Source organism: Cicer arietinum, chromosome 4 (genome assembly GCF_000331145.2).
Source record: "Cicer arietinum cultivar CDC Frontier isolate Library 1 chromosome 4, Cicar.CDCFrontier_v2.0, whole genome shotgun sequence".
Lineage (NCBI taxonomy): Eukaryota > Viridiplantae > Streptophyta > Magnoliopsida > Fabales > Fabaceae > Cicer > Cicer arietinum.
Genome location: NC_021163.2, coordinates 31,136,267 through 31,154,536, shown reverse-complemented (window position 1 = coordinate 31,154,536; position 18,270 = coordinate 31,136,267). Strand labels below are relative to the sequence as shown.

The 18,270-nt window shown below is 29.0% G+C and overlaps 2 pseudogenes; both read left to right on the top strand.

The window, feature by feature from the left end:
- Positions 1–2,821: 2,821 nt before the first annotated feature.
- LOC140920029 (uncharacterized) lies at positions 2,822–5,240 on the top strand (annotated as a pseudogene).
- A 121-nt stretch (positions 5,241–5,361) lies between these two features.
- Positions 5,362–6,057, top strand: LOC140920028 (uncharacterized; annotated as a pseudogene).
- The last annotated feature ends 12,213 nt before the right edge of the window (positions 6,058–18,270 follow it).

Genomic DNA, 18,270 nt, shown 5'->3' with positions numbered 1-18,270 from the left:
TCCCTACAATATCATGATGGGAAGGAGGTTCATATCCAATTCCATATTTTCCAATTGTCTCACATATTTTTGCAAAGACTGTTTTTTATATAATTAAATGGAATGACACTAGAGTAGAAGAAATCTGCAACATGATCATCAGCTTCCTCCTTTATGGGGTTTTTTAAGCAGTTGGTTAATTGTTGATTGAATCCCAACAATACTAGTTTTCCTTTAGTATTTGTAACAACCTTTCTTGTTTGTCGAGACTCAAAGTTATTTATCAATGTCACAATTTCTTCATCCTCAAACATTTCAGCCATTCTTCTTTTCTTCACTAACGCATCATTAACATTAGTGACTACTTTGAGCATTAGTAATTTTACATCGTCCGACAATTGTGTACATGGTTCAGAATCTTCTTTAGTTCCTACAAGATGAAGTTTGAATATGTAAATTCCTCCACTAATGATTTTTGAGCAAAAGGTTCATTTAACTTTTCTAGAATCACCCAATACATCTGCCCCATATTTTCACCCAATATCCGTCCTATTTCCAGGGGCATTTTTCCTCCTTTTTCCTTTGAAAAATGTAGTTACGGATACACCTGGGTTGCTTTGAGACCCACCCCCAATCTCATTATAAACCATCTAATAAAAAGAAGGAATGTAGACATGTATTAGTAAATTAGCAATCTATGTAAACAAAAATGGAGTGATAAAATAACTTAAAAACTATAAAGAAAACAAGCATAACAATAGAGTGATCAACACAAACAACGAACACATCGAAAAACTAAAAACTATAAAATGTAAACAAAACTGAAAGGAGGAAAAACTACCGTGGGTCCAATACAATGCATGGTTTATATAGTTTCTCATTATGAATAAGTTCATTATCATGTTTCTGCAGTTTACAAAATAAGCAATAAGCCTATAAAGTTGGAAAATTAAGAGTTATGTATTACGCTGACAGGAGGAAATATTTAGTGGTTTGTGTTGGATTGGATTTTATTCTTCTTTTCTATTCAGAGAAAAGTGTGTGGAGCATAGTCATAATCCTTGTTCATTTATAATCCTTGTTTATTAAATGCAACCAACAAAACAAGTCATAATCCTTGTTTTTGTGAATAGTATCTCATTGCAAGACGTGAGTGAAAACTATAAAATGTAAACAAAACTGAAAAAGATCACCCGATTCTATCAAATTTGAAACGAGTTAACTCGTATAAACTTGTTACCACTTACGAATTTATTATATTTCGATTCCACAATCGAGTTGACTCACAATCAATACCTGAACTCATAGAATCAGACGAGTTTACAAGTTAACACTCGAGTTTAACAACGTTGGTCTGCTCTAGGCCAAAGTCAATACTAAGCTTCCTCCCGATGCAAATAAAAAAAAGAAATACTTAGAGCATCTCCAAACAATGAACTCATTAAAAAAAAAGGTAACCGCAATAAAGTATCGTTCACACAGTACCGTAATAACACATTGGCATAACTGCAACGGTGAATTCATAAAAAACTAAATTTTACGTTATTACACCCGGGCGGACGAACACAACACAATTACGTAATGTTGGAGATACTCTTAGTGTCTTCAATTGCAATTTTGTTTATATAAAAAAACTGTAATAAGTTGCAGAGCAGTGGTCGAACATGTGAGGCATTCTGCTCCTTGTTTGTTATATTTAAAAACCAACAATATTAATTAATTAATATTTCCTCTGGTCACTATTATTAAAAAAAAAATCACGAACGTTTATAAAAATAGTTAAGTATAATTAATTTTTTAAATTTTATGTAGAATAAAATAAATTTACTAAAATTTCTCTTTTTAATGACAAACATTCCATTCCATTATCAATATTAAATATTTTAAAATAAATGAAGGATATATTAAGAATAGTAGATTAAAAAATAATTGTCTAGATTAAGATTTAAGTCATTTTTTTATAATACAAGAGAGAGTATATTATAAAAGTTATTTCTAATTTATCATTATTGTCTTGATTTTTTTTCGAGTGCAAGTTATTCGATTCAATACAAAAATAACATTTTAGTGACTCAGTCATAAGATCGAGTTCATTCGATTTAATAAAATTTAATCATGCAGTTTAATGAATTACTCCGTAGTTTTGACCAATGATTCAGTAACTCAATGTCTACCAAAGTCTAAGTTAATTTTTAGACCATTAATTATAACTTAATATGTAATATAATTTCTAAGAATTTTCATTGAAATTAAAAATAATTGTCCTGGGAAATCTCAAACATCTAAAAAAGAATAAAATTGATGTCGTTAATTAGTGTTTCTTACTCATTTTGTCTCACAAATAATATTAATTTAAAAGTAAAAATTGTCTCAAATTAAATATCACTTATAATTTTTTTTAATTATTATATTTCTAAATATATATACAAAACCTTTAAACTACTCTTGTTATTTGATAGAAGTAATTTACATTGTGACACCTTTCGTCTGGAACCACAACAAAAGTTGATATAAACGCACGTTCATCACAAATTAACATTTGTAGCTTCAATATTTTCATCTCCATAGTGCCTCGGGACGCGATAATCAAATAGCAAATGTGGACATCTGAACAAACAATAATGTTTAAATATTACTTAATTATTAATTCACTCGTGTAGTCTTGGAAATGATGAAAAAAACATGGGACATGATCTGGTAAACACAAATACCCTTTTTACGAAAATATGTTTGTGCTGTGTTCCCTTTTTTGAATACAAATTAAATTTCCATCTTCTTTATTTAAAGTAACATTTTATAAAGACAATTATTCAAATTAACCCACCCAACCTATGTCCATTCAATGTATAAAGATGACAAGTCAATATACACAGTCCTTCCAGAGTCGGCACAAGGGAGAGGCACGTAAAACCCTTGCTTTAAGTTTCGCCAAAAAATAATTTTTTTTTATTTTAATTTTTATAGGTATAGAGGTCCAATTTTTTTTAATTTCTAATTTTTGGCATAATAATCGTTTGAATTGATATGTGTTTATTTATTATTAGTCAATTAAAATATGTTTATTTATTATTAGTCAATTAAAATCGATGTTACTATTTATGATAACGAGGATAGTATACCATTGGAGGAATCTTTTGATCTTAAATGCATTCCTTTTCACTAAAAAGAAAAGCATCTTATATTAAAGGCAAACCGTTGTTTTTCACTAAAAGTGTTTCTTAAAATATCATATTCACATTGAAAGATTTATTTGAAATTTTGCTATTCAACATTACAAAAGTTTTTTTTCACCTTTCATCATACTTCCTCATTCCTGGATTTGATTTTATTTTTGATTTTGAACTTTCATTGTGTGATTGGCCATTATATAATCAGGTATGTATTTTTAATTTATTCGTCTATTTTTCATCTCTTAAGTATTAAGTAAATATTTATATTCTAAATTATTAATTTTTTTTTAATTGTAGTTGGATCAACCATTTCTATTTGGTTGGAACATAAACTAGAAGAATTTTTTTATTTCAAACAGTATCTTATCGACCAGGTTATATTGTTATAATATTTATCTAATTATCTTTAATCTTGTTCAATCTGTGTTTGTTGAACTTGAATCTGTGTTGCTTCTATTTTTTTATATATATAAATATCAACTCAAAAATATGAATCAGGCTATGCAAAATTACAAAAAAAGAAAATAATTGAAGCTTTTATTGAATCGCAAAAGGGAGCTATAGATAAATTTATCAAAACAACAAAAAAAAACTAAAATTGAAAATGTTGGTAATTGCTCGTTGAATGAGCAGGATAACGTTGTAGAAATAAATGGAAATATGGAATTAGAATTTGTTTGTAATCAAGAAGTCAATGAATTAGACGAATCCATTCCAAAAACATATATGATCCAAGTCAATGGACAAATATTGATACAAGTTTGAAAGATTTATTGGTAGAAAAAGGTCCTGTTAAAATTATTGATATAGATTTTTCTAAGGATGAATATTCAAGACACTTTTCTTCGTCCCTTTACATTCAAAAGTTACCCAACAAGGAAAGAAGATGGTTAGTTTATTCTAAAGGCTTGGATAAAGCTTTTTGTTTTTCTTGCAAATTATTTAATGTTCTTCCTAGTACAAATAAATTGGCTAATGAAGGTAGTAGAGATTGGAGAAATATTAGTTATAAATTGAGAAATCATGAGACAAGTAGTAAACACATTGCTAACATGAGTTATTGGATGGATTTAGATTTAAGATTGTCAAAAGGGAAAACAATTGACAAAGATGTTTAAAAACAAATAAATAGGGATAAATAACATTGGAGAAATGTATTATTTAGAATTATTGCTATAGTTAAAATTCTTGGAAGAAACAACTTAGTGGAACAAATGAAAAGTTATATCAAGAAAATAATGGAAATTTTTTAAGTCTAATTGAAATGATTGCAGAATTTGATCCTATAATGCAAGAACATGTTCGTCGAGTTAAAGACAAAGAAATTCATAACCACTACCTTGGACATAGAATACAAAATGAATTGATAACCTTGCTAGCAAATGAAATAAAAAAAAAATTAAAAAAAAAAATTGTTGATGCAAAATATTTTTCAATCATACTTGATTATACTCCGGATTTAAGTCATCAAGAGCAAATGTCTTTTGTGCTACGATGTGTGGATCTTTCATCGACTCCGATACAAATCTCTGAATTTTTTTTAGAATTTTTAACTGTAGATGATACATCTGGAAAAGGTCTCTTTGATACAATTACAAATGAAATAAATAATATTGGACTTGATATTAGTAGTTTAAGAGGACAAGGTTATGATAATGGATCAAATATGAAAGAGAAACATCAAGGTGTGCAAAAAAGGTTTATAGATATTAATCCTATATCATTTTACACTCCTTGTGGTTGCCATAGTCTAAATTTAGTACTTTGTGATATGGCTAATTGTTGTTCTAAAGCTACATCTTTTTTTTTGGAGTAGTACAACGTATATACACACTATTTTCTTCTTCAACTAAAAGATGAATTTTTTTGCAAGATCATATCCCTAGTTTAACTCTAAAATCATTGTCACAAACAAGTTGGGAAAGTCGCATTGAAAGTGTGAAAGCTTTGCGTTTTCAAACTCCTCAGATAAGAGATGCTTTATTAAAATTAGGTGAAGTTAATGATGATCCTAAAATAAAAAGTGAAGTTGATTGTTTAGCAACTTATGAGCTTGAAAATTTTGAATTTTTGCTAAGCATGACTATTTAGTATGATATTTTATTTGCTGTAAACTCAATTAGTAAAAAATTTCAATCAAAAGATATGCGTATTGATGTTGCTATAGAATAGTTGAAATGTCTTATTTCATTTTTTGAAAATTATAGAGAAAATGGATTTGAAAAATGCCATGATTTATGCCAAAGAAATTTCTATCGAAATAGACATAGAACCTAAGTTTCGAGAAAAACGTATTATTCGTAGAAAGAAACAATTTGATGAAAGTGTTGATAATGACATTGTACAATCTTCTGAAGAGTCTTTTAAAATTGATTATTTCCTATAAATAATTGATAGATCAATTACTTCATTTCAAAGTAGATTTAAACAATTTAAATTGTATGCAAATATTTTTGGTTTTCTATTTAGTATTGAGAAATTAAAATCATTTGATAATGAGAAATTAAAAGAAAATTGCATTAACCTTGAATTTTCTTTAAAATATAAGGACAACTCAGACATTGATGAATTAGATTTATTTGTAGAACTTAAAATTTTAAGAAAGATAATACAAGTAAAAAATTATACATCGATTGACATACTTAATTATATAAGACAATTATATTCTTTTCCAAATGCATATATTGCTTATAGAATAATGTTAACAATTCCTGTAACTGTCGTTTCAGCAGAAAGAAGTTTTTCGAAACTCAAATTAATTAAATCTTATTTAAGATCAACGATATTACAAGAAAGATTAAATGGATTAGCTTTATTATCGATTGAAAAAGAATTGTTAAAGGAAATTGATTATAATAATTTAATAAATGATTTTGCATCGAAAAAAGCACGAAAGATCAATTTTTAAATAAAAATATTAATAATTTAATTATGAACTTTAAAAAAACCCCATATAATAATTTCGCTTTAAGTCTATGTTGGCCCGACCCTGAGTGCTTCCTCCACTTCATGTTCTCCAAGTACGAATTAGCACTTGCATATTCAAAAAAAGGTGATACCTCATCTCACTCTTATTTTTGTTCGTGGTGTAAAATACATTATCGAAATCACATTTTTAGTAATGTATTTCACTTAAAATACATTCAGTAGACAAAATTAGGTAATGCATTGAATTTTGAGGGGGACTATTGAACAACTGCCTAAGTAAACTACTACTACACGTTCTCAAATTTCAAAAATAATATCTTTATATATATATATGGATAATTTAATGATGGATTTCGTTATAAAATGATTTACTGTTTTTATGTCTTAAAATTTGTATTTATTTTATGTTGATGATGTAAAGCTAGCTATGTCTAGGAAAGATAAGATGGTGGTATGTGAATGTGAATTTTGTTCCTTCACATAAAATACGTGGGATATATTAGTCTCTCATAAAAAAAAACTTTTAATCCCCGACAAAATTAAATAGGAAGACGTTAATCTTTCTGCCAATTTTTTTTAATAGTATCTATTATAATATATTAAAATATATTCTCATATATTATTGTGATATATCATTTAATATTGTGTAATTTTATTCAAATATTATCTCTTCAACAGAAATCTGATGTAGCAGAGATACTCTTTCATTCTCTTTACTATTCCACTTTCAATTTACTTTAACACACATTATTATTATTATTATTATTATTATTATTATTATTATTATTATTACTATTACTATTACTATTTAGCATCTAATATTATTACTATTCATGTTACATGCATTACTAATTAAAGTACAATCAATATTACCCATTGCTCATGCATTATTATTGGTAACAATTTTTTTTATGATTTTAACTCCGATTAATATATTGGTTCTTTTAAACGCTTCTCAAGAAATATATAAATGACAAAATTTTATGAAAATTATTTTGTATCATATATTAATTATGTTTATTTAGAAATTAGAAGACAATGACATATACACTTTGGTCTCTATGCAACTTTTCTATAATAATTAGTGTTAGATTGATTGTCGATAATTTTGTAATTGATTGCATCTAATTTGTGATTCTTTGTATGTTCATTTTACGTGTTTTTAGATAAATAAAACGTGTGAGAAATTTTATATTTTTTTAGTTTACATCTTTGAAGTTTAATTCTATTTATAATTATAATTCTTAGTCTCACCCATCTTTAGACACATAGAGTCAAATAGTGTAACATATACCTTTCTAAGTGTAATAAATAACACTTTAAATTTTCTCGGATGAAGAAAAATAAATGCTTAGTGTCTATATATCCCATATTTTTTATTTTTACAATTGTTTAATTTCCTCAAATTTAATATTGCATAGCATCTTTAATAAAAAAATAGCTCATTTTTAATGAGATCTATAAATTATTTTATAGTTATCTTTTAAAATATTTATACTCTATTTTTTATATACTATTTTATTAAAACAGTCCCACGAACTAGGATGATGTCATCTCACTATTAATTTTGCTATATAATTAGTGTCATATTAAAAATAAAATTGAAACTCCAATATTTACTTTGTCGTTATATTTTGTTTAATAACTTTTATTATTGCATTGCACTATTGTGCCTCCTCCAATTCTGAATTGTGACCGTTTAAATTGTCAATATTTTTTTCTTCTTATAACCATTTTCCCACACCTTATGCAATTAACTTTCAGACACAAATCACACTAACTATCCATCCTTCATTTGTCTTGACCTGAATTTGAACGGACAACCACATTTTTTAGTTATAGTTCATGTTGAATTGTTAGCTTGCTTATCATTTCTACCCTTCTCACAATCCAATATTAATTTCAAATTTCTTCCTCTCTACCATGCGTCTATATTTAGTCGGTTAATGATAATACTAATCTATTTATAATATATTAAAAAGACTCCCAACTCAATTGAATGACACCTCACATGCCACATCATAACATTTGCACCACATCGTTTATATTCTTACGCAGGACCTTAAACTTCTACAATTCATCTTACATAATTACTTATGTATAAAATTCATCTATCCGGTAGATAACATTATCAAACGTTCATTTATTTAATAAAATTACATGAATATATATATTACTTTACTACATAGATAAAATAAATATTAATATACCATACTATTTTATAACGTTCTTTAACTTTAAATAACTCGTAATCATAATTAATTTAATATAATATTTTCTTTTGTTTATGCATGTTGCATATCTTAGAATAGTACAATCTTAATATAAATAAATCATATAAAGCCACACAGATATATTTTTTTAACATCAAATACATAGAGTACTACTATTAATTATAAATAAAATAAAGACATGATCAAAGACATATATATCTAATTGTTGATTAACATAATAAATTTTCACCAACAATCGATATAAATGTAATTTCTAATAAATAAGTGGTTAAAAAAATTATCGAATCTTACAACTCACACCGATTGAAAAGTCAAATTTTAAGTTTGAAGTTGTTGAGTCGATTCACACAGTTGTATGTCGACTCAAATATTGCATTATTGATGATTTGATTCATATTATTTGTGAGTTTATTCACGGTCTTAGGACTTCAAGAACTGAATTTTTGAAATTCATGGGTCGATTCATAAGTGTGTAAATCGATTTATAAAAGAAAAACCACTTAAAAAATAATTTGAAATGAGTTTCAAATATTACCAATACAATAATATCATGCTTCAAACTTAATACATGCTAAAACACATGTAAATAAGCTTATGCATGATAAAAATTTCTTTCTTACGCAATCTTTCTTGATCAAGTGGTCTCTGTAAAAGTTAGAGAAGGAAAATCAATAAAGCACACACTCAAAACACCATCTAAACTAAATAAGTTGACATCACTCAAAACACTAACTCTAAAAGAAAACTAACCATGAGACACCTTGCAATTACATTATATCAACTTTGTAATGCAGTCCATCCGCAACTTTGTAATGCAGTCCATCCGCAACTTCTATCAACCAAGAGTCACTAGCATTAACTCCCATCATCATGCTCTAATTAAATGGATTTGATTGCTTTAACATTTGTTGCCCATGATTACCGTATTATCTACAAACGACAAATGGGAGACACAACACTCCCCGATTTCATCCACTATGTAATCATCAAACAACTCATTTGTAATCGAAGCACACATAATGGAGTTAAAACCTCCAACAGTTAATAAGAATTAAAAAGGAGAAATGGGGTTGCTCTAATGCAAACCTTGAAATAAAGGAAACTCATCAGTGGGAGACCTAATTGACAAGAACTAACGCCTCCATAGAACTAACACATTCCAACATCAATTTTTGCCATAAAATCATACGCTTATTCAAAATATACTTTGAACATGATCAATTCCTTTCTCGTTATTGCCTCATCAATAATTTTATTTGCAATTAGAATTCTATCAAAAATTTGTCACCATCAACAAACGCCGATTGAAATATGAAATGAATTTACCAATGATGTTTTTCAATCTATTCACCAACACTTTTGTTAGGACCTCATACATGCAACCCACAATAGAGAGAGATAGGCCGAAAAATATTCATACTATAAGGATTACCTTTTTTTGGAATAAGCACAATTATCATATTGTTGGAACCTCTCACCAATCTTTCATTCACATGAAACTCCTCCATAAATCTCACAAAATCAAGTTTAAAATCTCTCTGTAATTCTTTCAAAAAACTAAAATTTACCTCATTCAACCCGAGACTTTTGAAACTTCGACAATTACAAAATGCCTCCCTTTAATAGAAGATAGCAGACAAGCTAACAATATTTTTAATTAATATTTAAAAAATTCAACTAAGATAATGAGGGTAAAAATGAAAGAAAACATGAAACACTATAAGCTCAAATGTTACTTCTAAAGGTTGAAAAACACAATAAATGAAGTTTTGAATTGTGTTTTTAAATTTAAAACATTTTCTCTTAAAAAGATTTATGGTTAGAAACTTAAGATATATTTTAAGAAAATAACTTTAACACAAAAATAAAGAGATAAGGAAGAGAGATCACAAAACCGATTTATCATAGTTCACCACCAAAACGGTAGCTATAGCTAGTCCCTTTTATCACTCAAGGATTTCATCCACTAAATCACATTGATTTCTTTCAACTACTAAAACATCTTCAAGTCACCAGATAGTGTTCTCAAACTTCTAACTTAATACATTCAAACTTTTGAGGTTCATAGGCACTACTAGGCTAAGGTATAAAGATGAAATTGTTTCAAGTGCTTCTGGGTATCTCTTTTTAAGAGGGCATTACAATGACAAATTCTTAGTAAATTTTTTTTAAGAGCTTTTCTTTTTTCAATATTACAAAAAATTTGTTGTAGAGAAAGTTTGTTCTTTTCTTTAAAGATTCTTCTCTCAACGTGGTGTTTTATGTTTCTCTTCTTATTTTAGTCTTGTCTTTTTGAATTGCTACACAAACATTTCTTTATATAGAGCTCGTTGATTCCTTTAGGTTTTCTGATCATTGTAGGAAATCATTGTACAATTTCCGCGCTTCATTCCTTTTTAAGATAATATATTTTTATGTCATGTCATAATAATTAGAGGATGTGATCATAGGATCATTCTCATTTCAGACGCTTGAATCGAATAATTCAAAAGAAGTTGTTGTAGATGCTTCAATCAGAGGATTGACTTAAGTCAAACTTGTTTTTGATAGAGTACTGAAAAGTTGTTCTTAATAGATGATTGACTATTTCTGTTACTATTCTTTAACATATGTTCCTTTTTCTTTTGAAAAGTTAACAACGTTCATAGGTTTTCTAAGGAAAAAAGTTATCCCCTTTTTTAAATAAATCTCACACACTTCTCTCAAAGCAAAAATTTGTTGTCATATCTTTCTTCTCTTTTGTCATTGACAAAAAAAAAAAAAAAAGACAACAAAATGTAACAATAAAAAAAATTGAGAGTAGAAGAAAAAAAATGATATAATCATAAAATAAAGGGTGTACAGTATGAAACTTTACAAATAAAATATAAAACAAATCCTAAGGGTTTGGATTGGTTAGACGAAAAGTTATACGGTGTTTTGTATCTACTCTTAATTCTTAGTCATTGATTCCATTAAAGCCTCACTTTTCGCTTTTAGCCAAACAAAGTCTTATTTCTTATTTCCATTGATGTTAGATGATTGGCTTAGTGGGAGATATGGAATGACATAAGCAACCAGATTAAATCTAAAAAAATATTCTATTAATATAGGACTACCAAACCATTCATTTGACACCTAATAACATTTTATGTTACATAATTTTATCTGTGTCACCTTACTTATTTGCTTAGTTGTTAGAGTTAGAATCTCATCTCTTTCTATTCTTCATATAGTACACAATTTTATTTCATCTAATACATTTTATTTCCTCAACAACAACAAAAATAATAAAAAAAACAAACATTAATAATAGCTCATAATGCAATGAACGTTTCTCTGTTATATATTTACCGTTTATTAAATATGAATTTATTATGTAACCATTTCCAATATAAGTCCAAATATCTATTCTTTTTTTCTTGGCTTAACCAAAATTCAAGAAGACACAATATCACAACCTCGAGACATGCTTTTGTGGTGTTTGATGAAATGCAACTGATGTTAATATTCATTTGAGTAACTAACTTTGGTATACTTTTCTCCTTCATGAACATCTTCTTCTTCCACTGGGGATTACTAGCCACTAGAAATGCGTGTTCTATTTTATGTCTAATATTTAGTTATATAATTTTTATGTTATCTTTCATTTACAATATCAATAATAAAAAATATCTAATTTATTTAATTTATGTTGATGTCAATTATTGATATTTCATTCAATAAACCGTATGTTTTGTCTCTTTTTAGCAATTTTTTATTAGGTAATTTCCTCTTCTTTTTTTAAACCATAAGGTCTTGATAGTTCCTAATTTCCATCATTCAAAGTAGATCCATTGTTACAATTCATATTTTTTAGTGTAATAAATTAACTAGATAATGGTTTAAATTTACACAATTCTTGGAAAATTAAAGTGCCCACAGTAATTAAGAAACAATAATAACAACACATTTGTTTACATGATAATTTGAAATATCTAGTCCATATTTTTAACTTTACGTTCTCCAAATCAAATTTCAATATTTCCTTATGCGTTATAATTGTATCATGAGTGACATTATATTTATTGCTTTTGGTTCATATAACTCGACAAAAAAGACCTGACACAAGAGACATGTTAGTTGGAGATGAACAGATGGAGGCTACAAATTAGGTTTAAACCAAATGTTTTAGATTTTTCAAAAATCTATAAATTGTTATTCCATTATGACAAGTCAAGTTTACAAGGAAACAATTATTTCCTCTATCTCATTTTAAATGCATCATTTGTTATTTCTTTTTGTCTCAAACTATTTATCATTTTACAATTCCAATACAACATTAATTACTTTTTTTTCACTAATACTTTTATTTATTATATTTCAACTCATCAAATTTTCCCGCTAACTACAATTTATAAAAATATTTGAGTAAATTAAACATTTTATCATTGAAATCAAATCAACTAATAATTTTCTAAAGAATTATACACACCTCAAATGATATATTTAAAATGAGACGGATGAAACACTTATCTTGAAGAGTGATGTTACTTTTCACACTAATACAATAAAAATAAAGTTTCTATAGAGTTCGAGAATTATTCTATTCTAAATGCACATATTTTCCTAATCGAATTTAATTAATGTCTTTTTTAAGCTGCACTTAAGTTATACATTTATTTTGGTTCAAATTTTTTCTTTAAGATAACCTATTACGGTAGAAAGAAAAGTAATTATTATTATTAATTCAAATCATTCAACCACTTTTTAATTTATTTAGCTACCTTGTGAATTTTATATAGGCTAATGTCACTTTTAATATTTTTTCAAGTTATTCTTTTGTGACATGACTAACACTTTACTGTCCATTTCCTTCTCTATAATTCATACATCTAATTAACTATTATTATTTTGGGATTATAATTATAAATAAAAATGTGTAAAATAAAATTGTAAATACAACTATTGTGTTTGATTTGATATCTAAGCCATTACATTTATGCTACTAAGATATAAAGTTTATATAATAAGAGTGTTAGTTTACGAAACAAAATGTCAAATGAGACTTATATAAAAGATTAATTCTAAAGGAAACTTATAAATTATATATATCTTATATTTCTAATGCTTACTAATTTTTGAAAAATAAATCTCAAGACACCGGCGCAACGCGCGGATTGAAATATAGATCTTAGTTATACCAAGATTTTTAGTTTTATGGTTATTATTATTGTTGTTTTCTTATGACTATCCAAACAAAAATATTAATTATTTCGTCATGATGTCATGATGTATTTAAGTTTTCTTTATTACTGAATGATTTTTTCTAGCGTTGGTCACATGCTAGAAAAGTAATGTACAATTTTAGTGGTTTTTTTCTTTTTATTTAAGTAAAAAATAATGTTAAAGGGTACTTTTTAAAATTTCTTGTTCAACTTGCTTTGATCAATTTATAAATTTATTTTATTTTTCTCTTTTCAGAATTTTAGCTTTGTAACAAGTAATAATAGTCTAGCAAAAAAATGTATAAACCTATTTTTATAGAATTTTGATAGGGTATTCGTTCTCTATTTTATCTTATTTTATAGTTTTAATTTCAACTTCTTGTTATTCCTTTATTTATCGTATTTGTAGAATTAATCATGAGATGCAAAAAAAATTCAAATTGATCAAATCTACTAAGCTTTTAGTCCAAAAATATAAAGTTTAATATTCCAACTTATGAGTACAAGAAGAAGGTTTGTTGCACACTCCAAATAGATTGAATTTTATGATAGGAAAATGTTGGCAAAGAAGGGGGAAAGCAAAAAAATTGGATCTTCTTGCTATCATAAGGAGGAGAAATCATAAGCAGATACGGAGAAGTAAAAAACAAATAGAGAAAAAAATAAAGACAAACACTTTGGAAACTTAGGAGTGGTTAGAGATGGAGCAAAGTGTCTCAAATTTTGGAGCAAAAAATATACTCTTTGATGGTTTTATTTATTTTCTGTTAATTGATCAACACTTCTATAATTTACTTTATTTTCTATATGTCAATGAGTAACTTGTTGGACTTTAGTCCTTTGAATCCTAATTTTGACATAATTAACAAACATACAATGTTCATACATAATATGATAAATCTAATATTTGAATTGAGCAAGATTTCAGGAACAACAATCCAATCCTACACACTTGGAACATATTGCTTGGAACACAAGAAATCAACAAAAGTTGATTTTTGACTGAGTAAATCGATTGGGAAATCGATTTCATAACAAGGGTGTAAGGAAACACAACTGTTTGTGATGGTATAATCGATTGACTAAATTAGAAATGAAAACTGCACAAGTCAGTGGCACCCTGTTTTACAGGCTAATCGATTGACAAATCGATTATACATTTCACAAAGTAAACCTGATTGAAATAAATCGATTGGGAAATCGATTGTACAAGTCACAGTGACACCCCAGTTTTGAGGGTAATCGATTGGCAAATCGATTGCTCAAATACTATTTGCAAAATAACTTTCCCTGTGACAAACACAATCGATTGGACAATCTATTGTGTGAAATTTCAATCAAGTTAAGTTTGGTTGTGTAACACCCCGTTTTTCAAAGCGAGGGTATATTTTTTTTTCCAAAAGGAATTAAAATAAAACAGAGAATTAAATCAGAAAATGTCTTTGGATAAATAATTGAGTCATTATAATTTACAAACAGCGGAAGAGTTTCTCCAATTATAAATCCAAAACATTTACACAACAACAAATGGTACATGGAACCCATTCAAGTAAACTTGAGTATGTGAACACTACAGAACAATTAGCTGATATCTTCACAAAAGCATTGCCAAAAGAAAGTTTTTTGAACATAAGGATGAAACTAGGGATCATTGATCCTAGTGAAGTGTAAGTTTTTGATGATTCTGGTACTTTTCAGTAATGTTTTCCAGTTACATCGATTTGGAAATCGATTACCAGCATGGTAAAAGGTTTATAAAATCGATTTGGGAATCGATTACTTTAGCCCAGGATTCAAAATTTCAGAAATTTTTTTTTAACCTTCACGAGCATCGATTTGGAAATCGATTAGCTAAGTGTTCAACCTTAAGACAATCGATTTGGGAATCGATTAAGTAAAACTGGAATTCGATTTGAACATCGATTTGAAATATGACCGTTACTCAAAGTTACTAGCCGTTGGCACTTCATCATTACTGAATCGATTGAGGATTCCCAGCAACGGTAACCTAATCGATTGGGAAATCGATTTACTAGGTCAAGAGTATAAAAGGAACAGTTCTAAATCGATTTCTGCACTTTGTTTTCCAGATTTTCTCTGCTTTTCTCTTGTGTTCTTCATTCTTCTGTCTCTGCATTTGTTTGAATCTGCATTCTACATTCTACCTACTTCGAATCTACACAAAATTGTTGATATGGCCCGAGTAAAACAGACTCAAGCACGCACTCCATCTCCATCATCTTCTTCCACCAGTGAAACACCATCACCACCTCCAACTTTAACAAAAAGAGTACCCATCCCAACTCACAAAATACTTGCAAAGGATAAAGGAAAAGCTCCTGCCCCAATCCAGGAAAAGTCGAAGAAACGCAAAGAGCCCCCTACTGAAAAGCTCATGGCTGATGCCATGAAAGTAATTACTCAGAAAAGGAAGAAGAAGCCTACTTCTTCTCCACCTCCTAAGAAGGTCTCTGCACCTAAGGAAAAGGAGGTACAACCATCTTTGTCTACAGACTTCGCAAAAAGGAAAATTCATGAAGCTAGAACCATGGATTTTGAATATTTTGATGTTGTGGAATTTACTTTTCAGAACCACCTCAGGTTTCATGGATTGGAAAGTTTTCTGTCTTCTACACTCGACAGCTATCCAAGGCTGATCAGGGAGTTTTATTCTACATTCAAGATGACTGAAGAAGGTTTTACTGCTTCAGTTAAGGGAAAAAGAATTACAATGACTTTTGATGATTTCTCAACTTTATCTGGATTGCCTTTCTACGGCAAATCTATTGATGGCAGCACAGAAGCCGACACTGCCGATGAAGGTTGGGAAGAAACACTTGATAGGCATACCGCAGTTAAAGACCTGATGGTCGATGGGTTTGTTGAATCGATTTCACTGCCCATTGGTCAGATGAAGGTTCAACAGAGGATGTTGATGTATGCTTTGACGCGTATGCTGGTTCCACGATCGGGAAATCACGCAGTAGTCCAGAAGTTGGACATCATACTGTTGTGGGGCTTATCCAAAGAGTTAAGGATGAGCTGGTGTTGGATTGTGCTAAGGCACATGTTGGAAGCATCTCAAAGCAAGCTGATGCTGCCTTATCCACAGTTGATAACTAAAATTCTCAAACACTTCAAGGTCTCATTTGGAAATGAGGAATCTGCTAAAACGACATTGGTGTTTGGTGAATCGATAGTGAATCAGATGCAACTGAAGCGATTACATGGTAAATGGATAAGACCTCAAGCAGCTGCTGACCCTGTCCAGCCCCAACCTCAACCTCAGTCTCAGCCTCCACCAGTTACTGAATCTGCTACTCCTGATTTTGTGAACAGAATTTTGGAATTCATTGAAGCTCAGATGGCACACAATGCCAAAGTGTTGGAATTTCAGTCCAGAGTAGAAGCAAGTTTAAGGACTATGCAAGCCTCCTTGAACTCAGTTGTTCAAAATGTGGATGAGATTCAGACACACCTCGGCATCAAACTGTCATTTGAAGACGTCGCAGAGATTGGTCGACAAGCTACGGATGAACCTAACCCAAACCCCCTAGTTAACCCTGAGACTCACGGTGAGGAGACACCTGCTGAGGTTAATACAGCGGTCTCAACCTCTCCCTTAGATGATAGTGAGGACCAGCCCACACTAGGTGTTTAGGATCCTTAGGTTTGATACTGTTTTGCTCTGACTTGTTATAATTCTGTGATGTATGATGATTTTTTATAAATGTTATATCATTTGGCTTAATCATCTAAGTTGCTCATTAATTGCATTGATTGATTTTGCCTTTATACATATAAACTTCATTGTTTTTGATGCACTGTGTTATATGTTTCAAACCCAATGCATATGTTCTTTAACATAGGGGGAGAAATTGTTTCTACCTTTTTGACTTAAATGACAAAGGGGGAGAAATATTATAACTTGACAGTTGCATTGTTGATGTTTGTCTGCATGTTGTTATTACTTTGATACTTATGATATAGTTTGCTCTGTTACTTAATAACAAGTAATAATGTTGTTTATAATACACTTATGCTTGTTGTTTTGAAATGCTCAAGTTACAATTGTATGAATTGTCAATTATGCCAAAAAGGGGGAGATTGTTGGATTTTGATCCTTTGATTCCTAATTTTGACATAATTAATAATTCAACAATGTTCATACAATACATGATAAATCTAATATTTGAATTGAGCAAGATTTCAGGAACAACAATCAAATCCTACACACTTGGAACAGGTTGCTTGAAACACAAGAAATCAACAAAAGTTGATTTTTGATTGAAGCAAATCGATTGGGAAATCGATTTCATAACAAAGGTGTAAGGAAACACAACTGTTTGTGTTGGTATAATCGATTGGGCAATCGACTGACTGAATTAGAAATTGAAAATGCACAAGTCAGTGGCACCCCAGTTTTGAGGGTAATCGATTGACAAATCGATTATACAATTCACAAAGTAAACCTGATTGAAATAAATCGATTGGGAAATCGATTGGATAAGTCACAGTGGAAACCCAGTTTTAAGGGTAATCGATTGGCAAATCGATTACTTAAAAATCACTTGCAAAATAACTTTTCCTGTGACATACAAATCGATTGGACAATCTATGTTGTAATATTTCAATCAAGTTAAATTTGGTCGAAATCGATTGGGAAATCGATTGAACCAAATCCCAGGTAAGAACGTTTTCAGACAAATACATACAAATCGATTGGCACGTCGATTAGTATCAAAATAGCTGAGTCACTGACTTAAACTCAAT